General features: G+C 42.3%; 1 protein-coding gene and 2 long non-coding RNA genes across 41 annotated transcripts in view; 2 read left to right on the top strand and 1 right to left on the bottom strand.

The window, feature by feature from the left end:
- NCOA3 (nuclear receptor coactivator 3) overlaps positions 1-18,563 on the bottom strand; it is a 58,867-nt gene extending 40,304 nt beyond the window's left edge. For 10 of the 39 annotated variants that reach the window (XM_086852467.1, XM_086852466.1, XM_086852476.1 and 7 more), the window contains exons 1-2: positions 8,785-8,858; positions 6,782-6,821 (exon numbers count right to left, since the gene is read on the bottom strand). The gene's annotated coding sequence lies outside the window, so the exon portion shown is untranslated. Of the gene's footprint in view, positions 1-6,781; positions 6,822-8,784; positions 8,859-13,545; positions 14,115-14,163; positions 15,142-15,671; positions 15,731-18,306 lie in introns of those variants that run through there. The other 29 variants (XM_086852465.1, XM_023940115.2, XM_086852449.1 and 26 more) reach the window with 7 other exon arrangements.
- On the top strand, positions 15,216-16,661 carry LOC147650107 (uncharacterized). Its single transcript, XR_015276908.1, has 3 exons — positions 15,216-15,533; positions 15,657-15,820; positions 16,312-16,661. It is a non-coding gene; the product is annotated as an uncharacterized LOC147650107 (long non-coding RNA).
- Positions 18,237-21,376, top strand: LOC147650106 (uncharacterized). The gene is made up of 2 exons (XR_015276906.1): positions 18,237-18,373; positions 20,026-21,376. It is a non-coding gene; the product is annotated as an uncharacterized LOC147650106 (long non-coding RNA).
- The last annotated feature ends 8 nt before the right edge of the window (positions 21,377-21,384 follow it).

The following is a 21,384-nucleotide window of genomic DNA, read 5'->3' as shown; positions in this document are numbered from 1 at the left end:
GAAGGGCATCTCCTCCCTTTCCCCTCCCTTCGAACGAGCAGCAGAACGCCCAGCAGCCTCCTCCGGACTCAGCATTGCTTTCAGCACGGAAATAAAAGGAAAGGGGAGACGTCGGAAGCAGTATGGCAGCGAGTCAGAAGTTGAGACCTGCAGAAGTAGAGACCTGTAGAAGTAAGAGCCCCTTTACCCCGCTTTAGCTGAAAACCACCGCAGTAAGCGAAGGGCTAGAACTGATACTAGGCATTATCAAAGCATCACTTAACTCCGGAGGTGTTACAGCTGTGAGCTGCCTGTTTGTGCTGGCAAACAGGAACGATCTTGAGAAAGGGGAGGGAGAGCACCAACACAAAACTGTCACAAAAGATTCTGAATGCGCAGTCCAGAGCTGCAGTAATTTACTTAGCTTCACGTCAAACAAGGAATCCATGGTGCTGTGGCATAAGGCTGGGCAGCTCCAGAAGTACTGCTGCCCAGTCCTCACAGTACCAGTAATAATAGCCTACTTCTAGATGTCCTGACTGCAAAACAGGACATCATCTCCTCCATGAAGAGTGGACATGGAATTCATGCCTCTTGGCTACAAAAATCCTCAGGTCTTCCGAGTCTTGCAAAAAAAATTAAGCAAAAGAAAACAAAAAAGTTTACAAAAAAGTAAAACGTTCTCTGGACATGAGATTTGTAATAGATTATCTTGGTTTAGCATTTGAAAAGAAGAGATGCATCTTCACTCATGTCATTACAGAACTAGAGCACAAGCATAGAACAGGCTTCTTGTCCCACTGTATCATTGCTAACAATGCAGTTTTCACCTCAGGAACTACAGACCTGGGTGAACCATTCCACGGTGGGGTACCCCAAAATCTGTGCTGCCACCAGGTTGTTTCTCTGGGAGATTGGTGCAAATGTTGATGACAGCAAATCTGAATGAAATTATCTATGATTGTGTTTTGGCACCCATTTGAACTTGAAAGAAGTCAATACCCAGCTACACTTAAACAAGGAGACCAACAGATTAGTCACCCCTTTATTGGTCTTGAAAGAAAGAGGACTAAAGCTCTTTTGAAGATGTGGCTAGAGTTCCCAGTTCAGTGCAGCAGCAGATACTATAATACAAGACAGCATGAAGGGAAGTATGTAAAACGTAGTTCAGGCAAATTCTTTAGCATCGTAACCTAAGAGTATGATTGACAAAGCAGAAAGAGGTAGACAGCTATTACTAATTTACCACCAACATGCAGTTTCAAAATCAATAAATTATCTTACCCAGGATGTTAAAGTGCACCTAGTAATGGTGAAAGATATTCTGGTCTCAGACCTCTAAATGGGTCCAGAAAAAGGATAAGGACTCTTACAAAACAGCTATACCAGCTGAAAACACTGCCAATCTAACTCATGTAAATCATACTTCTGCAAATCATACTTCTGCGACTCAGTTCACAAAATCGTTTTTGGCAATGAAATTATCATGTAAAACCTCTTAAAACCTGCTTCAGGAATAGTCAGCCACTCCAGAGCAGCCAAAGAAAACCGATTTCCAGCTGGTGGGCAAGGTCAAACAGTGATTTCTTGAACTGACACAGGTAGATTCCTCTCTTAATCTACATAAATAGGCACACCGGCAGCTTAATGCGGCTACCGTGAGGTTAAGTTTAATGCCTTGAGTGCTGCTAACAAAAGACAGAGGAAGTGATTAAAACACATAAAGTCAGAAAGTTGAAGGCATCATAAGATCTTAGCTGATTGAGTTCGTGCCCTACTACTAAGTTTTCCTACTGTAGTTCAAATATGGAAAGACACCACAGAAAATGCTACCAAATAATGCAGTATTTTCACATCTGAGCTAGATTAAGATTCAGTTTTGCCAATACAAATTTAAGACTTAACTACTTTTATAGAAAGCTCTCAGTACATTCCTCTCAGTAAAAATTGCAGTTTGGTTTTGTTGTTTTGCCTTTTCTGAATACCATGTCATTTTAGAGAAATTCTTTTATAGTAAGATATTATCAATGAATTCCCTTTTTCTAGGATGGCCTCATTTTACAAGAAAATGGATACTATAAAATTTTATATCAAGTCAGCACGTTACTGAGAAGCTTTTCTGTGTTTTCTGAATTTGATTAATACAAGCCAAGGTCACTTCCTGAAAGAAAGATGCCTACTAGTACAGCTGCAAGCAAACTAGACTCAAAAGTTGGGGGATGGGAAGACAATACTGGCAATTGCTAGCACTGTCTCCAGAAATATACCAATTACAAAAGTTGAGTAAAATTTGGAATTTTTTACTACATCACTACATAAGTAACCCAGTAACTAAAGTCTAAGTCTGTATAATTACTGTTCCAAGCAATCACTTCCAATTTGCTACACAGCAGTAGGCAATCATTTCATAAATGGAAATCTGAAGTCTGTCGATGGCCTGTACCTTAACTTGGCCTTTGCCCGGTATGGGTACTTACAGAGTTCCAGTGACATTCAAATCAGGACACACAGGTTTTTTTCCAATGAAGAGTAAACAACACTGATACATACTGTCTTGATTGTGACAGATCACAACTTCTGACTGAGAACATTCTTTTAGAGCTGGCCTTAAGCTGGAATTTAAGTCACCAGTTTAACTGATGGAATATATTTACACCCATCAATGAGGGTGGGACCTTGACCATGAAAGAAATATACCCTATAAAACACATTGCCTTGCCTTTGGCACATTTTGCTAGTCGGCAGATGCAGTACTTACGAACACTCATTCATGTGTTTGCACAAGAACTAAGTTACAGAATTAATGGCAGTGTGTTACACTGGAAACATTACACTTTCAAAAATGTAGATTCATATTCTGACGAAGTGTTTGAGTGCTGTAGGGAGAGGGTAGGGGGAAAGGCGTCTATCCATTACAGGGCTTCATACTGTGTGAGTACTCAAACTCACACAAACTGCCTTTAAGGGGAGTTAATTGCCTGGTGTCTTAAGAATGCTTTTGAGAATCCTACTTTAATATCTTTTTCCATCATGCTACTAAAATAGATTATTTTTTAAATTTCTTGAAAAAACACGCATCCTCTTTGTTTTTAAGATTAGATCTTGGTACTTGCTGATCTAATAATAATAATTAAAGGCCTGTTAATGAAGTTAATGAGTTATTGGCATAACTAGACTCTTAGATTTGAGAGTACAAGATCAGAAACTACTAAAACCAAAATAAGCTACTGAAGAAAGGGAATCAAAATAGTTCAAATTTTCCATGCATAACATCAGTGCTTATATATGATTTATTTAATTGAAAGGAATAAGTACAGCTACTTAATACAAAGGTGACATTCCCAATCTGTTCTTGAAATATGGAAATGTTTCAAGGTCAGTGTTGTAATTAAAATCTGATTAAGTTTGAGTATATTCAGGTACACTTTGCTTGGATGCAAGAGGTATTCATTTAGTTCAGCAAAAATGCTTACCATTCAATATTTGAAGGAAAATCAGTTGTTTACCTATATTATACCAATATATTTAAGCATTCCATTAACTAGGATCCCTTTCCCCTATTTATTTTTCATATTCCTCACCATATTTCATTCATACCGAACAGAGTTCAGTAGAGCAGAGCACCTTCAGTGAAATTGCAAAATAAAGACAGAACAGAATTTCCCTCCCCCAGCTGGGTTAATTAATCTTTCCTCAATAGAGTCAGGTTATCACAGAGCATCTGCTACAATTTAATGCTCAAAACAAAGCTATGGTGGTAGTGTGCATATTTCTGGTCAAATAAAATCTTGGATTTAAGAGCTCAATTATTTAAAAATTAAGCAAGGTGGAAAAGGTTGGTATCTTTGCTCAACACTACATAAAAGAGAATAATACCACACAGAGAGGTATTAGAGATTGGAAAGTCAAAGAGTCTCATCGAAGGCCTACAAGAGAAGGGCAATAGGCAAGCTTTACCAGCTGCATCAAGTTAAATTTCGGTTTATAAATGGCGATTGAACACAGGCACCACTTTTAGATGGCCTACGGAATCCTTAACCCGATAGACTTTTAATACTTGACTAAACAAAACCATGTCCAACCAGCACTAACTTTGCTCACGGTGTTTGGATCGATGCTGGCATAATTACGTGATGAGTTTTTACACACAATAATACATTGTCATCAGGGAATTATGTACTACAGCCCAGAGATAAACTGGGATGTAGCACATAAGATAACTGAGATAAACCATTTACAACAATAGGCCACTAAGACAGGAAAGTAACATTACAACTGATCCTACTTTGTTTAATTTTAAGATAGATTACCACATTCTTTTTGGATCTGATCTAAGAGGTCTGTTTTCTTAATATCATCTACGCTTTAGGTCTTGCATACATACATCAACAGTCTCATCTTTACTGGACACAGAGTATGTAATCCTGACCACAACATTCATTCCTACCATCAAGGATCTTTTTTCACCGCCCGTTCACGAGAAAAAACGGCATGCTTTTGAATAAGGCTCTCAGTGCCCTCTGGGGTTTTTTTCTGGTCCAAACTTTTCTATTCTCTACAAGGAATTTCCATTTCATAAAAAACTTATGCTTCTAGTTTTTGTCATGTTCTATTAGAGAAGCAGTATCTTCATTAAAAAGCCATTTTTCAACGAATCTCACATTAAGCTCCCAAGGATTCCTCAAGCAGGCAGAAAATCAGTCTTACTCATGATAGTTTCTATACAAATGGCACTTCTCAAACACTAATGTTTATCTGCAGAACTCTCAAAAATTACACCAGCAACATTAGCATAGAAATTCCAAGTAATTTTAGGAAGATTAGCAGCCATTCTGGAAGTTAGCATAAGAGGCCAGTGACTACCAAAAGCAGGTGGGATGATATCCTTCCTCTTCAAGTGCCAAAAGCATTTATAATGTTTTCAAAGCCAGGTCCTTCCTTGTTTATAGATAAATGGCTAAGCAGTTGTGCAGCTTCACATCATCAGGAAGCAAATTTTATGTATTCTTATATATTGCATTGGTGGAAATTCCAGGACAGAGCTGTAGATTTTTTTTGTTATTACTTTTTCCTTATATGAATTTTTTCTTTAGTTCCCATACAAGTAGACCAACTCAATTGTATCTAACACTCAACCAAACTCTGAGTTGGAGAGCCATTGTTTGATCTTTAAAATTAGTATTCAGTCACATCTCTGCACAGAAAAGTTGTCATATTAGCATCTGATAAACAAATAAAACACAGTAACTAAATGAGGAGCGCACAGTCATGCATTTATGTCACACAATTGGAGAAGATTAGCTATGAAGCACGATCAATGCAATGTGTTTTCTTGTCAGTAAATGCCACGCTGCATTCATGAGCGAATGACCTGCTATAGTACATCCCACACAGCGTGGGAAGTTATGTTTAGGTACGCCACAGTCAGAAGTTTATATTCTGTCAAAATTATTAGGAGAAAAGTTACTAGTAGTTGTCTCTGGGCATAGAATACCTTCTCTTTTTAAAGTCCAGTATTTTTTACCTTACTTTCAGTGAATCTAACTGTGCACTGAAAGTTCAAAAGCCTACAAAGCCTTACCTACTCCTGAGCTTTCATCAGTACAAAAACTTGTTAGATTCTCATACAGATGAAGTAACAGTGTACAAACAATAACAGGATGATCACAACACACCATGGAAGGAACACAAGAAAAAAAGCATACAAAACTTAATCCTGATACCATTAATCCTCTTAAAGAATAAAATTGATGGGATCTTTTTTTCATTGAAAGTAGATTTATGACAGACAGTATGCTCAGACAAGCGCCTGCATCCAGTCAGGACCAAAAGTTATTTATCGCTTGTCTCCACCTCATACTATTTACCTCAGCGTGTCATCTGTCTGCAAAACATGGCTTAGGAACTGTAACGTTTCGATGAGCACAGCTATCTGAAAAAACCCACAAATTCTTCTGTCTTTTGAAGAGATCATTCTCCAAAGGTTTGCCTTCAACTGTCTCCTTTTGTCTCCTTTCATTTTCTTGATTTTGCTTTAACCCTACCTTATTCTAACCAAGCCGGCTCACCTGAACTGTATTTCAGGGCAGCTGCTAAACTGCAGAGCACAGAGGTTGAACTTATGACAAGAGATCATTCTGAAGGAGGTGCTTCCTTTCTTGAGGCCAAAATCCCACTGAATACAATGTCCAGATGGGTTTTCAGTTTCACTGCTCTCCAGCAACAGGTATAGAAGTTGATATCTCAATCTAATCAAGTTTTAAAGGCCAAATTGCTTACCCCAGAAGCTATGACCAAATCTCAAACAAACAATACCCAACAGTGATTTGCATTATATCTGCACTGCAACCAGACAGATCTAGCTAAGAAATCCTGTTTCATCACTGGTCTTTCAAAATAACAAATACTTTGTTCAGAACAATTATTGGTTACTTCAGGAAGAAGAAAACTCTAGTACCAGCAATAGAGAGAATTAAAAAACAAAGGAAGATACATACACACAAGGATGCTAACACTCTATCCCACATCTTAGGAGGAGCATTCTTTAATGGTCAAGTATTCCCCAAAAGCCTAACAGTGTTAGCTACCACGGTACATACCAAGGCCAGGTCATACCATGCACTTCCTCAAGTTTAAGTGACGTGGAAGACAGCAAACCATATACCATATTAACACAGACCATTAAAAATAATCTTTTTCTAAGAGAATTGAAGTTATTTCCACCCTTTTTTCATTCCCTAAATATCAATAGTTTATAAGAATTGATGCAGAGAAAACAAAGTAGTTGTGATAGAAAACTTACCTAGCACTGTATTCGCTACAGCAGAAACCAGTAGAAATGCCTAGAAAGAAAAAGCATATGAATGTGTTTTAGCATACCCTCAAACTTTTCAATCTACCATTCAGGAATTTCCCAGCTCAAAAGGACCCAGTCTCCTAGCTGCTGGATATTCTGTGGCTGTCAGCTCTGTAGTTCAGCTATACACTATCTGAAAGTATCCTTTTTTTATTTTTAACCCTGCCATCTGATAATAAGGACAGTAAGGGAAATGAGTGAAGAAGAAAACCCTTTCTTCCTGTTGATTTTCCATTACACTTGTGGTTTTGTATAGATCTGCCTCATACCATAAGGCAAACACACAAAAAAAATGGAGAGAAATGCTGGAAATTCTGTGTCTCATTAAAAATACAGAGAAATACAGTCCATTATACTCTTTGATACTGCATATACCAGAAATACATATATGCATGAGGAACACATAGCATGACTGTATTATAACAAAGTATTTTCAATTTCCTAATCCTTTCCTTCACTGACAACACTCAACTTTTGGAGCCCTACTTAGCACTGTTCTGTCATTTTGACAGAAAAATTATTTCAGATTTATTTTTTATTTTACTGAGTGGAGGAAAATTGAATAAAGATCTATTGGCTATAGCACACCCTCTTCTTCCCTAGGTAAAACAATAGGAATAAAGACCAAAGCATCACTGGAGCAAGGAAGAGTCTCCTAAACCAAGCGGTAGGGATATATCCAGTCAGTCACCCTGAAAAGAAAGTTCTCTTAAACCCCCATGGCTTCTTCTTCAGTGACCACTCTGACTGGAATTACTACCTGTAGTTACCAAATCTACATTTGTAGAGGACAAGAATAAAATATGAGAGGTAACCAAACTAGAACCTACTACCAGAACGAGAAGCGTTTGAGTTTTTTTCTTTAAGTTGATCAAATCTTCACGCATTAAACTTTTGCTCAGTGAAGAATTGTTTCAGTCAAGATCAATCTTATTTCTATCACGCATTTAGCAAACAGTTAAGTCAACAAAAGAGTTTGCAATAAACAGAACAAAGATAAATGTAAAACCCCAAAGAACACTGGAACTTCTGTAAGGCTGCAGCATGTAGCACTACAGTGCAACACCTCATCTGCCACCCTAGCTTTATCCAAAGCCCAAACAAACGAAGTAAGTTGGTTTTAGGCTTTGACAATAAATGCATTTCAGTTGCCCTACGTCTTCAGCAATACTTTTTTGCCTTCAGGAAGAAAAAGTCTCACTAATACTTAGAAATCCCATCTCAAGCTTTAACTTTGCATCAAATTTGTACAGTAACAAATTTATATAAGATATACAAAGACATAAGATATAAAAAAGGTATACAAAGCAATGGCAGTAATTTCAGTACTTCTAATCAGTGAGCAACTAATTAAACAGAACACAACTCTCAATACAATCCTTACATAAGCTGGAAAAGATATTAAGGTTCATGTCAAGTTCAGTATGCTCTGCTTTTAATTTTAGTCATTAGCATTCTCGTTAGCAGGAACTTAATATGTGAGAAAGGATTACGAGTAGTCAGGAAGTCAGATGTTGAAATTTTATATAATTATTAAAAAATAAAAAAGTAGCCCAACAAAGAGAGGTAACATAAAAAGAAGCACAATGGCCCTGACTTGACTTGAGAGCTGTAGAAGTGCACTATGTTGTCGTAAAAGACTAAATTCCATTAACATACATATAAAGGGTTCTGGTTTTACATTTTCAATTAATACTAGAAAGACAAGAGTTTGGTGTGATGTTGCTTATTTTTGACATAAAAACACAGTAGCTTAGCTCACACCCTGGCATTTAAGAAAACAAAAACCTCAACCTAGTATATGAAGGATTGTTTAGGCCCTACCCCAAAACAGTGTAAGTCAACAATAAATATCTGTAGTGACAGAAAGACAAGATACATTCCAAGTACAGAGTCCTCTACATCTTGAAGAAAGGTCAGGTAGCTTTTAGTAAACAAGAGCAACTTACACAGAAAAGAGCTTTAAGGCAGACAAATGGGGCTGAACCTTTAGATCCTTTCAGTTAGATTTTTACCATTGTATCTGAAATGACAATAATTTTTAAAATAACCATTAAATAGTCTTTAAGTTTAACTCTTTTACAAAAGATGGGTTTCCTAACGTCTTTCTTCCTTCGTATATTAAAGATAGGCTAATTAAGATTTCTGGCTTAGCAGCACAGAGTCCTTACTGGAAACGTTGGTCTAGAATTACCATCGGAAGCAAAAAAAGATGTATTGTCACCTAGCAGTGACCACATAGAACTAGGAACAGTTAACACACTGTAAAAGAAGAAACTGAATATAATCAGTAGTTGATACCCAACATGACAGTGGTTTATGCACAGTCTTCTGCATATCAGAATTTATTTCGTGACAACTGATTTTCAGCAAGCACTTGCTCACCAAATAGCTTGAAGTTTCAGTCAGAAAAGGATTCCTAACTGAAATTCCAGCAATAAAAGCATGCCTGCATGTTATTAAAAGAAACAGTGGAAAATTTCTCAGGCTGACATCCAGAATGTCTGCGGTTCCTTTTCATATTTCTCTTCTTGCAAAGCACCAGTTATTAAACCAGACCCTAAAAGCTTTTTTTTATTTTTTTTTATTTTTTTGGTTCATGAAGCCTGGAAATTTCCACTGCTTTTAAAGAGCTTTTTAAAAACCTCTCTCAAATACACTGCTCAAACGACCTTACAATTCTGCCTAGACAGACTCTTTAGTTTAAAGGAAAAGTTTCATTGCTATAAAGCAGAGCTAAGATGAGGGGGAAAGAAAAAAAGTTTTGCTCATATACCAAAAGCATTTCTTGGCCAATCTGAAATATTATCGTACTGCGTATTAATCTTGATAGAGGTCACCTGAGGTTCAGCTACAGAGACGTAGATGGGTAAGAGAAGACAAAGCAGTTGATAAAGCTACCTCCTAGCTGTACATTTGAACAGAAGTTACAGTGGATGATAACACAAGCTACCCTGTTCCTATCGAGTGATCAAGTGATGACTCTCCTTCAACCTTCTCAAATTTGCACTCATTTTCCATTGTTTCTGAATCCCACTCATCATCCCTGCTACCCCCTTATTGTCTCTCACACAGCCAATACAAGTCTGGCAAGTTTGCTAGCACTAGCTCTACACCTCTCCTCTACAAATCTTATTCGTTAGCCTTGAACATACATCACCAAAGATTAGGGGGTTCAACAGAAAACCTACAGTTGTAATACAAAAGTCTTTGAAAGCTACTTCAGCCAGGGAGAATGCTTTCTTTTTTCAGCTTTCTGTGCACTGATTAGAGAAAGTGCCTTCCTTTTAAATGAGGAGGGAGTGGGGGGAGGATCACATTCTAGGTTAACAGAAGATGTTGGCTTTGTTCTATTTTAATCAAGTGAACAATTCACAGATAAAGTGCTCTTCCTTTTGATGCCATTAGCTCTATCTTTGAATCTATGACTAGATAAATTCTTGAAATACTGATTAGGAGGGGATTCTTTCAATTACAACCTAAGAATGTTAAGCGGTATGCTGACCAACTTCCTGCTCATTGAGCCAGAAATCTTTACTTTGAATACCAAAAAGGCTGCCATAGAAGATAAAACCAGGAGGATACTATAACAAAAGATGCTGCTATGTCTGCTTTAGTTTATTGCAGCAGCAAAGATAGACGGAGCACAAAAAGAACTGCAAACCAAGTCATGATTCCGTATTTCCACCTAATCTCTCTAGCCTAACCTTTATGGGGAAGGAAAACCATTATAGGGGAAAATATCTGAAAAGCATATCCAAATCACCGGCAAAGAATTTGCAAATTTTTGTTTGAAATCATCCTCTTAAGATGTAAGCTTCCAAAAATGGAAAACCATTTTAAAATTGTCATTATTAATATAAGAAATTAATTTTGAACCTTTACCACTTCTTCCATAAGATTCAAAAATACCAACGTAGCATTTCCATATACTGATCGTTTATGTGCGCGCATGCGCGCGCACACACACACACAGTCACACAGACACACACACACACAGAGACACAGACACACACACACACGCACGCTCCTAACGTCTGTCTAAAAGGTTTTAGGAAAGATTTATCCACATAGACTATATTGGCTGTTACCCCCACAGACACACTCAGCAGCAAAAAGAAAGTAGCCCATTTTACCCTTTTCTGTGACTTACTAACCTCCAGAGAATGTGATGAAAAAACCCATCAATGTTAAGATGTTAATATACTCTGCAGGAAAATCGGCAAAGTGTTGGAATTACAAATTGAGTGCACAAAGCAAAACCAGAGGAATGCTACCTTCAATTTAGATTTATTTAGTTCTTTGGACTCACCCAGAACAGAGAACTCATCTCCTGACTGACTGTTCTGAACAATAGTTTCCCCTAAATACGGCAGAGAATATGTATTTCACTGGGTTTTTTTGCAAGCAAATTGTTTAGTTCTTTTACTTAACCCTACCATTAAAAAATACGGCAACAAAAGTCACCCAACCCAATCCCTGTTCAATCACTTTGGGATGTTTCAGTGAGGCAGAGCATTCTGTTATTAGACATACTGCCCACAGAAGAGTAAAAGTCCTTCATGAGATTGAAGGCTAGGTAATTTTGTTTCACTTTTCAAAAATCAGTTTATTGATGACTGTAAATTTAAAAAATCACAAATTAAATTATTAGATTATTAAAGTACCAAGATCCATCTGAAATATACCTACCATTTATATGGTGCACAAAATAATTTGATGTACCTTCATTCAACTAAATGCAGCATACAAAAATCAGAGTGGAAATACGTGCCATAGCAGATTTAAATCAATAGCAGTTAAATTCTTTTACAATTGCCTCTTTCCTAATACACTACATCTAGAAACTTCAACAGATCTAGCCAGGGGGGAAAGGGGGAAATAGAAATGAAAAAAAACTACATAGGCAGGCTGCTTCAGCATTTAGGTTAGATATCCTTCCCCACTCTTACATCCTTGGCATAACGGGCACTATTCTTCCCCTCCCATTCTCCTCAATTTTTTTTATTATTGAAACGAGTCAGAAGAATATTTAAGATCTTTCTAAATACCCAAAAAGCTCAAACATGAAGTGCAGAAGATCCTGTATGGTACAGTTGTTTAAGAGAGACACATTTAAATGCAGGCTGAAGCAGACTGTAGTGTCAGACTGTAGCGTCCAATACCTTTTCACATGCTACAAATGGTTTGATTTTGCAGGCAAATATAATCAAGACACCTTTTCTTTCCCAGAGTTCTTGAAAAATAAAAACACTCCCCCCCCTTTTTCTATGAAACTGTGCCACAGAGATTAATCTTGAAGGTTTTGTGATTGCGATTTCTTGTCCATTATTAAAAAAAAAACCACCATGATCAAAAGATAAGGTTCCATTGTAAAACAGACTTGCTTCCTCCTCATCTGCATTTTGTCTCAGCTATACATTAGGTTATACATCACTGATAAAATGCAAAAAACAAAAAACCAAACAAAATTTAAAAAAACCCAAAAAAACAATAAAACTGGTAACTAGTCAATGCAAAACGTCCAAGTTAATAAATCCAAAGCCAGGATGAACAAGGGCCCCAAATGAACAGTTAAAAGAAACATAAAGCCACAGGCGAGCCCAAAATGCACGCAAGTCATATTTCAAATAAAATCAGACCGGCAACAATACACTGTAATCAGGAAAGGTACTTAGAGCAAGGCCGAATGCTGGGTTTATTTTGTCTATCACTTCCCATATCCCACAGCCTCTGTCTTCACATGTCAGCAGTGAATCCATCAAATCCACTGATATTAGAAAAAAAACCAAAATAAAAACCCACAGTAGTAGTAACAAAGTTGAAAGAAATTCTTTACAACAGTCAGTTGAACAGCCCATTGTAACATCAGTTAACAGTAAATATAAGTACTGCATGCTATAATGCACAATCTTGATCTAAAGTCAAAGTAACGAAGCTGAAACAAAACAAAAAGTCCAAAGCCCACAAACAGCACCCAATTTTGTCTGTTTCCTCTAAACCCATGCTCTTATTCTCCGGTTTTCACTCATACACTATCTGTTTCGATGAAGCTATATTTTATATTCAGAACATACTACTTTGTTTCATGTGAAGCAGAACATTTTAAGATGGAAATATTCCATGAGAAAATATTTATTTTTACAATAGTGATGATAAAATTTTAGGCTTATCGTAAGAATACATTGTAACTGTATTCCAGATACCATGTACTTGGCCTCCCTCACACTTTTAGATTTCCTTTTGTCTTGTTATTCCCGTTAGAATCCAACATACTATTTTCTGTTAACTTCTGTCTGAAAGAGGAAGAAGATAACGAGGATTCAAATGATTCTGAATATGAGGTGACAAATTGAGAAGCTTCGCTTTTAGAGGAAAACTTGATCGTGCTTAGAAATAGGAGCAGAAACCACAAACAGAACCGACGAAAGAGAATTGTGGCAATTATCTCAACCTCACGCTACATTATAACTCATAATCACCCTATTTATATCCCAGAAACACTAACACCTAAAGTGGCACGCGACCTCGGGGAGTGGGGGGAAAAAACCCAAACAAACTCGTCTCCACCCCTCAACAACAGTTTCATTAGAGCTACGAGACAGAAATGGATAAGAGACGTGGAAATGAACCTTTCAGCTGCAGTATTTTTCATCCCTTTTCTTAGTGGCAGAGATAAGGAGACAAGGGAAGTCAGCTCTAAAACTTACCGAGACTACAGGATGACCAGGAGAATACGGATATCAAGGTCTTTGGAACCGCCTCGGTACCAGATAAACTTAGATGAATGGCAGAGAGGGCCATTCTAACCGAGGTATTTCACCCACACCCCGCCTCTGCTCAGACTGAGAAACCGTGGGTCAGACGGTTCTAAAGCCAAGCGACCTCAGGTCTCTGTATTTTACGAGGAACCTCCACCCAAAATCACCGTACTTGGATATGCATCACCCAGAGATGCGGGAAGCATGCAGTCCACGCATCAATTCCCCGCCACTGCCCCAGGAATGCCCCTTCAAAACTCAGGCACCAGTAAAGTTACAATAGCTAGAAAGAGGTTAAGGCAGCCACGCACTGCCTGGGGAATTCCCTCATCTCCAGCCCTCCTCCACATACAACCCGTCTACGCTCCCCTTCCTCCTCCCCTCAGGGAGCCACATTCATAATGAGGAGGGGGGTGAGAGACGGAAAAGAGCCGCCCCTCAGGGCCACCCCCCAAGCTTCTCCCTTCTCTGGCAAGGGGCAGCGCTCCCTCCGCCATTCCAGTCCCACCCCAGCACTCGAAGCAGGGGAACGCGAACTAGAACTCACTCCCTCCAAACCCCACTCACCTGGGAAATGTGCCAAAGCTCAGCTACATCTCCTTCTCCCCCACACTCAGCTCCGCACCGCCATTTTCCTCACTGCCTGGATTTAAATCGGGACCGGAGCGGAGACACCAGGCGGCGTGAGGCATCATGGGACCTGTAGTGCGGCTCCGAGCGGGCGTTCACGGAATCCCCACCCCCTTGGCACGGGAGCTCATGGTACTTGTAGTCCACGCCGGGCCCGCTGCCGAAGCCGTAAGGCTCAGCGGTCGCCAGCGCTCCGGTGTCGCCCCCGCACCGCCGCGGACTCCGCCGTAGGGCGGGTTCAAACTGGAAAGAGGAAGCGGCCCCAGGGGAAGCTGCCTGTGCAGTGCACCCCGCCGGCGCGTCCCCGCGGCATTTGCTCAGGGCTCCCAGAGGTCACAAAATGCCCTATCTGTATCATATGGAGCGTTTTACTGCGCACTAGAGTTCAAAATACAGAGCGGTACCGGCCCTGGGTCGAGCGATGTTCCCCTGTTTCTGCTAAGCTCTGCTGAGTCCTGATTGTATCTCTGGCCCCGTACTCACGGTTCTTAGGGAGTTTCGGTTCTCGTTTTGCTTGTGGGCATTATGCGTTTGCACATGTTGGAGCTGCTCTCCCTGCGGCCCCAGCCGCGACAGAGCAGGATAACTAAAAATTCATTTTTCACGTTACTCCCCAAACGTTCACAATTCACATCGGGCTTCATTGGCCATGCCAGTGAGACGTGCAGCAACATCGCGAGGGCTGGAGCTGCCGTAGTGGGTCAAGTGAGCGCAGGTTCCGATCACGATACAGCCGTGTTCTGCAGCCGCACAGGGTGATCTCCCCGCAGGAGCATCACAGGGAAGAGATGAGACACCCGGCACTAGCTGGAGCGCGGGAACAGAGGAGGAATGAGGCAGAGAAGCGCCTGAGTGGGAGACGACGCACGGGCCTCGGACACAGCACCACCCCTCCGCTGTGGGGCAGACGCCGACCTGCCAGACAGGAGGGAGGCACTTTAACCTCTTGGGGGGCGGTCCTCCCTTTATTCTTTTAGCGGAGGCTCCTTTTGGAGGGGGATGTTCGTATGTAAATGACGTTATTAAAGCAACATGGTGCCGTCCGGGCTAGTTAGAGTCTTTCTGTGCTTTCTTTGGGAGCGAATAAAAAGGGAGGTAGTTGGAGTCTGGGGGGTGATGATGTCATTTCGGGTACCCCGATTGTTATAGATACATATTGTAATAAATAGAAATTATTTGTGCTAGCTAAATTATGACTATTTGGAAAGCTATTATTTGAAACAATCAAGAGAATCAGTGTTATAAGGCAGATGTACCCCTTTACAGATGTTACATGTTAAAATTAAGGTACAGGATGTAGTTTTGAGGTAAGTAATGTCCCAAGCCAAAATCGACCTTGAGATGGACAAAGCTGGAACGACTTCAGGCATAGGGCCTGAAAATTATTAAATGTAAGACTAATTAGAGAACTTACATAATACAACGCTTAGTATGCAGGCACCAACCTGTGAGGCCATCCAGAGGACAACGAGGATGAGTGTAAGCCTTCGTCCAAAGACCCCCCCTAGAAACAAGCGAAGCATGCGCCATGAAGAATAGTGACGTAAAAATAAAGAATTGGAAATAGGAGGAGACTTATGGGAAACATGAATAAGTATGTATAAGCATACAGTATATAAGTTTAGTTTGAATTGCTTTGTTTTATACATGAGGCAGGGTGGGAAGCCCTCTCCGTACCCCGGTCGGTTTTGCTCATGCTTTAATCATACTTATTTACTGGCAAATGACATATATAAATTGTATTTTTTTGCTAAATTGTATTCTTTTACACCAAATTACTATTCAATTCACTAAAATTTATTATTTTCAATTAAACTGCTGTTAACTCAATTGACCTAGTTGTCAAAATTCTAATTTAATTTGTAACACATAGTATTATTGGCTTTTCACAAATATTAAAATTAATGTTATGTGTATAATGGTAGAAAACTTTGCTGTATTAATGTAATTTACTTTATCGATAAAACTTAGAAATAGGGGAATAATACATATGTGAGGCTGTAGCGTGGTATTAAAATAAGAACTACTTTTGTTCATATAACCCAGAGACTGAAAAGGTAGTCAAAAACCTCCCTGCATTCTTAGATTATCTTATCCAGATGAAGACGGCAGTGACCAGAGCTCCAAAGGAAGAATTTATTGAATCCCTGTTTTCAGGGAGCGTGCAACTCAACGGAGCCGAGAAGATTGATCTACTGGGGAGAGGAGAATTGAAGCTAAACAAAGGAACATCTAAAACTTAGGAGGAATATTTGAATAATACACGAGCACTAACGAATATGCAAGAGATTCGTATTTTTAAGGGACAATCCTTTGTCAGTAAGGTGTGCTCTCTTGGCTGAATGCTGAGGCACCCGGCTGTATTTGTACATTTTTTTTTATTTCTATCTCCTAATTGTCTTTCTATTAAACTTTGAAATTTCATATTAAAAAAATATGAACCTCGTTTTTCCCACCAATGTTACTGTGAGAGTGAAGATGCAGCGGAGGACAAGTTTTCAACTTTCCTCTTCTACCTCACCACTCCCTCTTCAGAGCCCCAAAAAAGGGATGGGTGATCAGGAAAAAAGGGGTTTAAGCTGAGGGAAAAAGCTTCCTTTTCCACAATTGCCTGTGTTTGAATTGAAGAGAAATACACTTCCCCTGCAATTTTAATAGTGTCAATTGGAGGTAACTCTGCCTTTTCTGTGCTGTTAGAGGTATTAATTGACAGAGACTGCCTGCACCATCCCGAGGGTGCAGGATGAGTCCCGAGGGTGCTGAGCACCATTCCCAGGGTGCTGAGCACCATTTCGAGGGTGCAGGATGAGTCTTGAGGGTGCTCAGCACCGCCCCGAGGGTGCTCAGCACCATCCCGAGGGCGCAGGATGAGTTCTGGGCCCTGTGGTAATGAGAAGTGTGGCGAAGCCGCATCTCTTCTGTGCTACAATGGATACCCCCCCTGCGTGGTTTATTCGGGGTGCAGATTGCCCAGCGACCTCTGCACCCCTGGTTTCCGCAGGGCCCTGTGGTACTGAGAAGGGTGGCAAAGCCGCATCTCTTCTGTGCTACACGGGATACGCCCCCTGCGTGGGTTTTTCGGGGTGCACGTCGCAGAGCAGCGTTTGAACCCCTGGTTTCCGCAGGGCCCTGTGGCACTGAGAGGTGTGGCGAAGCCACGTCTCTTCTGGGCTACACGGGACACCCCCCCTGCGTGGTTTATTCGGGGTGAAGGTTGCCAGGCAGCGTCTGAAGCCCTGGTTTCCGTGGAGCCCCCGTGGAGCTCAGGGGAGTGTTGCAAGGCAACGTCCCACCTGGGCTGGGCGGGGAAAGCCTCTACGTGGTCGAGCGAGGGGCAAACGCTGCCACAGCATCTGCACCCCGATCTCTCTCAGTTTTTCCGCTGCAGTGTCCAAACCGTAGCTTTTAGACGACACTGCAGCGTGGTTATGTGCGAGTATTACTAAGTGACACCCGAGAACGGACGGGAGGTGCCTGGCCAGCACCCATCGCCTGAGCTCTGAGAGACGAGGCAACATCAGTTAAATAGGAGGTGAGTCACAAACCAGTCTGTCATGGGTCAGAACCGTTCAAGCCCAGACAAAAAGCTGTAGAAGCAACTAAAATTCTTACTGAAAGCCAGCCAAAGTAATTTGCCTAAACGAGAACTAAAAACCCTCCTAACATGGACTCTAGTTCATTTCCCAAACGCAAAACACTCAGAATTTTTTCACTAGAGATTTCTGGGACACAGTCGGTCATAAGCTTTTTAATAACATTTCCCGCGGAGATATGGCAGCCGCTAAACTCCTCCCAGCCTGCAGAGCACTGGTAGAAATGTGTGCTGCGAATACACAAGGCGCGAGCAGCCGCCCGTACCCCGCGACCTCCGTCTCTCCCACCCCTACACCCGAGCACGCGGCCCCCGTACCCTCAGTCCCCGCCGGCCCCCCTCCCTTCCTGCCCGCTCGGACCGGTGTGCCCCCGCCCCCCGAGCACGTGGCCCCCGTTCCCCCTACCCCAGTCCCGGCACGATCCGTTCCCCCCCCGGATTGTTCCCAAGGTTGCTGAGCGCCTTCCAGAAGGTGCTGAGCGCCTTACAGAAGTTGCGGAGAGCCTTCCAGAGGGTGCTGGATCCGTCCCGATGGTGCTGAGTGCATTCCAAAAGGTGCAGTATCCGTCCCGAGGGTTATGAGCGCCTTCCAGAAGGTGCTGAGCCGAGCCGAGCCGAGCCGAGCCGAAGCGGGCCGGGCCGGGCTGAGCCGAAGCGGGCCGGGCGGGCCGAGCCAACGCGGGCCAGGCGGAACTGAGCCAAAGTGGGCCGGGGTGAGCCGAGCCGAAGCGGGGCGGGCCGGGCTGAGCCGAAGCGGGGCGGGCCGGGCCGAGCCGAAGCGGGGCGGGCCGGGCCGAGCCGAAGCGGGGCGGGCCGTGCAGCACCCTGCCGTGCCGAGCCATTCCTGTGTCCTCTTTGCCACCACTCCCTCTTTCTGCCTCTGGCCTGTGCCTGGGGTTTCAGGGAGGGATTTCTGGGACCTGTCCCCCTTTCTTTTTGCAGCAGAGCTCCTTATTGGGAGGGGTCTATACCTGGACAGAGTTCCAATAAAACAAGGTGCTGCTGTCCAGGGCAGTTGGAGTTGTTCTCTGCCTTCTTTGGGGGTGAGGAGCAAAGGCTGAGGGGGACGGGGTGGAGACTGGGGGGCTCCCGTGTCCCTTGGGGCACGCCGAGGTCCCCGCCAGAGGGAGGCACACACTGTGCTGGAGGAGCAAGGTGAGCGGGGGATGGGGAGGGCTCGTGCTGGGTACCCTTCCCCAGAGGGGACCCCGAGCTGCCAGGAAATTCCCTGGGAGGGCTGGGTGCAGAAACCAAAAGCCTGTGGAGTTGTTCTGGTTTTTACGGTAGGTATTGGCAAGGGACAAGAATTGATCTTTGGAATATGATTTTTGGCCCATAGTTTATGAATTGTGTAAACCATTATATAATCAAGTATATAATTGAGATGTGTCTAGTAGATGTATTACGGTTATATTGTGTGTGTGTATATGTGATGATTTCATTATTGTTATAAATGCAACGGCAAAATATGATTAATATAGACAGCGATTTATTATAAAACAATTTCAATCACAAACGGGAGAAAAAAAACACAATAAAATAGATCAGCGCAGCGCTGGGTGGACAGGGGTCTATACCCAGAGGTACAGATTTACCCAAATCCACAGGAAGGGTAGAATGTCCAGGGTTTTTATAGGGGTTTTGTGCCCTGAGGCCAAAACTCCGAGCAGTCACTGTTCAACAAAGCGTCTTGATAGTCAGTTGAATGGATTTCCTGGAACCGGCAAACTGAATCAATAGACAGTGGGGCAGAGTCTCCTCATATGTAAAAAGGTCTTGGGTGTTCCTTGATTTCATCTTGGTTTGGGCCATCAGGACGGAGCGGTTGGCTCCAGTGTTGGAGCCGAAGAATATCTCGGCTGGGCTTTTTCTTTGTCCAGCCTGATGGCCCGTGTCCTGCTTATTCTTTTAGGTTGATGGGCACCGGCTAGGATCGTTATCCCGGTGCTGGCTAGAATTGTTATCTCTAAAATGGATGTTTGCGGCTGGACCTAGGGAGGAATCTTTGGCCACACTATATTTTATATTTTCTCATGTTATTATAACTACAGATATATTTATTTAGGTCTTTACGAATTTTTATTCATAACTATATTTATTACATTATCATACCATTTCACTGAACAGTGAAGTTCATTGGAGTGAAATCTGATTACCTGCATTTTAAAAACTCACCCCCCCCAACTATTTTTGATTTTTTTTCACAGGTATTTTATAGGCATATTTCAACATTTTCCTTCCTAATCCACGAGTAAAGGGAGATGTTGGGATTTGATCCAAAAGATCTTACAACCAATTTTGTGGTGAAACAGAGAAAAACCGTGAGCAGCCAACTCACTGGAAAACTGTATGTTAAACGCAGAGAAGCACGAAGTGTTTGATGCTGTTAGAGTTCAAAATAACAAGGAAAAATGATGGGGAATTTACCTGCCTTGGAACAAAGTATGACCCCATCCCATACTCTCAGCTCCCGCTCCCCTTCCAGCGTGGCTGTGACCCGGGCTGGCCGTACCGCTCGGTGTCTCTGGACCTCACAGCATATCTACGTGGCTGCTGCATCCGGGTCCCCAGTACGTCCTGCTCTGGCCGCCTTCCCCGAGCGGTCCCACGTGCACCAAGCGGGTACTACAGACCACAGGGGCCTCTTGGCTGCAGAGCTGGGTGATGGGAGACAACAAGGCAATGCCCAGGATGCAGCTGTTCAAGCCAGCCTCGCCTCACGGAGCATTTCTTTCTCACCTGTCCATGGTTCTCTCTCTGTGTGTCTGTGGTCCTTTTTAAACTGCAAGGCTGGAAGGCCTGGCCATTCCACCGGGACTGCTCACCCTGGGAGCACCAGTCTCTACCTTGGGATTAAGCAAGCTGCCACCAGAATAAAAGCAGGGTGGAGCTGCTCCCACTCCAAGGCAAGAGCCTGCAAGGCCCATCCTTTGGGGACTCGTCTTTTGTGTGAAGGCACATTGTCTAGCAGAGGAAGAGGTTGGTACCTGGTGGAGCAGGGCCAAGATTCCATTTTCCCCAGGCAGCTCCCCCTGCCTGCTGTAGCGCTGGCCAGGACTGGGAGAGGAGGGGGAGTGTGTTCAGCACTGCTGCTGGAACGGAGTGGCCCTCTCAGGAGGATCCTGGTTTCTTCAGGGCCTTGCTTTTCCACTGGTTTGTGTCCACAAAGGAAAGGCATGCAGAAAGCAGCACCATCACCCCAGCCCTGCAGTCAGGAGTCCATCAGCTTTCCCCACAGTGAACGTGGTTAAGGTCTCCTTAACCAAAGCAAAACTCAGCACCACTACAGATGTACAGAACAGCAATTTATCCACTCCGACACACTTTGCCCATTATGTGTCCAGAAGACTCCAAGTACTGACTTTACATGTCCACAAGAGTGGCCAAAGCCACACATACAGAGCAACACCAAGTTCTCACGGTGTACCAAGAGAAACAAAGATTTAATAACATTATTTCTTAGACAACTGTTGGGGATGAAGTCAAATGTAAAGAAAAAATGGAAATGTAAAAAATCATGGATGTTAGTGCACACGGATACAAAGTTTCTGCTTTTGAGCTCCGCA

Source organism: Cyanistes caeruleus, chromosome 16 (genome assembly GCF_971803275.1).
Source record: "Cyanistes caeruleus chromosome 16, bCyaCae1.hap1.1, whole genome shotgun sequence".
Classification (NCBI taxonomy): Eukaryota; Metazoa; Chordata; class Aves; order Passeriformes; family Paridae; genus Cyanistes; species Cyanistes caeruleus.
The sequence above is the reverse complement of the archived record's forward strand: the minus strand, read 5'-3'. Positions and strand labels throughout refer to the sequence as shown.